Genomic DNA, 3,162 nt, shown 5'->3' with positions numbered 1-3,162 from the left:
CGTGAAATGTAAATGACAATGAATGATAAAGGTACTGAAATTTAAATTGTATTAAGTAAATGACTTGAAAGTAAAACAATGTTAAGAAAAGGTTAGTCAAATGTTAGTGAAGAGTTCCATTTGTTTAAGTCATTCTTTGGAGAACACTCAACCATCCATTCACAAGTATGAAGAGATGAACCAAGAAATCATCCATGAGAAGGGCTCCAACTTGGATAAATCAACAAGTATGGCACTAGCTCTCATGAATGGAAAAAAGGTCAAGTCTTCACACAATACCATGATGAATGAGGGACTTATAATCCCACTTACTAGAATTTTATGCCTTGCGGGACAAATATAGCTCTATGGTAAGCAATTGTAATTGGACTTATATAGAAGTCACAACTATCTGAGGTCGGGCAATAAAGATATGAGTGTTAATGCATGTTAGAGACTTGGTATAATAAACCAAACTTCTAAAACATACCACACACAAAAATAAAGGTGTGAATGACCTATCTCAAGGTCATTGATGGATCAACTAGCATTGGACATTAAAGAAATCATTGGTCAATGATGGATTGGGAAAGAATAGGGATGAAGATGAAGAGGGAAGGGGAAATAGAAACCCAAATTGACCACAGGAGAAAATTCATCTGATCAATACTATCCATTCATCTTGAGGGATGAAATGTACATTTCATCAACCTCTAAATCCAATAGTATTGGTCAAATAAAAGTCAAATCAACCATGACCAAGGCCAAACAGAAATTCAAACATCACAAGGTCAACCAAATGGCTCAACAATATTTTTAAACAATCAAACAATTAAAAATCAATTTTAAAATGAATTAAAAGGCATTTTTAAATGGACAAAACCTCAAATCCCTTCAAAATACCAAATAAAGGCCAAGGGTTTTATCCTAGGTGAAAAAAGGTCAAAGGACCTTAGACAAAAAATTTCATGATTTTTAGAAAGTCAGAAGTATTCTAAAATATTTAAAAACAAGTTAAAAAGCAATTAATTCACAAAAAATATCAAAATTAATCCAAAAAATTATTTTAATTCAAATTGTGGAAGGGGAAAATATTTAAAGATTTTTGGTGAAAGTCCCATATTTTTTGGATTAAAAATGAATTTATTATGAATTAATCAAAATAAAAAGATTAAAAGAAAAATCAGAAAATAAAAAGAAATTAGAAAAAACAAGGGCCATTAGGTCTCCTCATTAATTGAGGTGGCATATCTGATGGCCATGCGCATGCAGCAGAACACGATATACTAAGTCAAACGCGCCACATGCATGGTAATCTGAACCAAGGGTCATGATTAAAACGTTTAAACAAAATCAAACGGGTGGATGGGTGCCAATACACCACCGGAGCCCTAACTCTGGTCTTCTTCTTCGGTGGACCTCACCAGAATGGTCCACCACCAACCTCCAAAAAAATGGAAAATGAATACACTAATTTAAACGAAAAATGCTCAGGAGTCCAAATCTGACCTCAATTTCTCCCAATTCCATGTATATTGAAAGATACATGGATTTGAAATTTGAGGTGTGTGATCTGAGTTGCTTCAATTTGACCTCAAAGCAACTCAATCTTGTTGCCTGCGTTGGTAGGACTTCATCCAACCAAAAATTAATTAAAATAATGGAGAATTGAGAGAGAATCGAAGAGAGAAAGTTCCACAAAATTCACCTCCTGTTTGCAGTGAGGAAGCTTGATCTCGATCTCAATTTGCTTGGGCTTGCTTCTACTTGCTTGTAGGAGATGAAATGAGAGCTTAAATGGCTTGGACTCTCGGAGTTTCAATTCCAAAACAGAATGACAATTTAAACTCGATTTCTAAAGAAATCTTCAAGATTATCCTTTAATTGAGGTTTGGGGAAGAAGTAGGTCGAGGATTGGGGAATGTGGATCCATTTCTGAGCTCAATGACCATGTATATATAGCATTGCAAGTTGCTTTCCACACCTTTCCACAAAATGTCAAAAATAGAAACTCCATGGTGCATGCTTGCATGGGCGTGTGACAGGCCCATCAAATGATGCCAAAAAGGTCCAAAATCATGTGCTAATTAACCTGAAATGATAACATGGAATCATGCATTAGTGAAATGGAAATTGGACATTGATCTTACCAAATGAGGCCATGTATTACACCCATGCGCAAGTCCTTCAAAAATGCTCCAAATGAAGGGGAACAACTTTTCTGTTGAACACTTTTCCATTTGGAGCTTGGATCATGATGATTTGTGAGGTGGAAGTTGGAGAAATCAAAGATAGTTGAAAAATTTCTAAGTATATAGTCAAATGACCAATTCTTCCACCTTGAATAACTTTTGTTATGAGCTCAAAATGAAAATGGTTCATTCTTCAAAGTTGTATCTATTTCATTCCTATTCAATTTGGTCACAAATTTGACACTATTTGAATCTTGCATGAGGGAGTTATGGATTTTAGAATTTGAGGAAAATTGCTTGTTCGATGATGATGGTCCAAAATGACCTATAATGTTTCCTCTTGGTAAATGCTCTTGCTAGTGAAATTTTAACTTTATCAAAGAATAAATGTTGTATAAGACATATTTAAATTTATCATGAAACTTGGATGGTCTTCGTATCATAAAAATTGAGCAAGTTATGCTCTTTGTAAGTTGACCTTCTAACTAAGGCATAAACAAAATGACCTATAGTCTTTCACCATAAAAAATAAATTTCCAAGTAAAATTAGCTCTTGATGTCAACATGAAAGTTTTTTTAGTGTCATAAAGAGTAACTTTGCTTTTGGAATCATTTTCATATGACAAACATTGTAGGAGATATGGTCTAGGGTACCCTAGATTTGACCAGTTGACTTTCTCTGGTCAACCTCTTTGAACCAACTTGTAAACTTGAAGTTATCTTGCTCTTTGGAGCTCATTTAGTATCATATATGAATAATATGATGTGTTATTAAGTATCCCTTTAAATATTTGACCAATGGTTGAAGAAACTTGTTGAGGAAGTCACACAAGATACCCAGATGAATTAGGGCTTCCAAGGCAAACGAGCTTCAAATTCTTGTTGAATTCTTGATAAAAATGATAAATAAAGAACATGGGGATTCATATATGTTGCTTAGAACCATTATGAATCTTTCCTTGATTGATCCCTTGCATTGAGGGTCTCAAAC

The sequence above is a fragment of the Lathyrus oleraceus genome, chromosome 7, assembly GCF_024323335.1.
Source record: "Lathyrus oleraceus cultivar Zhongwan6 chromosome 7, CAAS_Psat_ZW6_1.0, whole genome shotgun sequence".
Classification (NCBI taxonomy): Eukaryota; Viridiplantae; Streptophyta; class Magnoliopsida; order Fabales; family Fabaceae; genus Lathyrus; species Lathyrus oleraceus.
Note: the sequence above shows the minus strand (reverse complement) of the source record.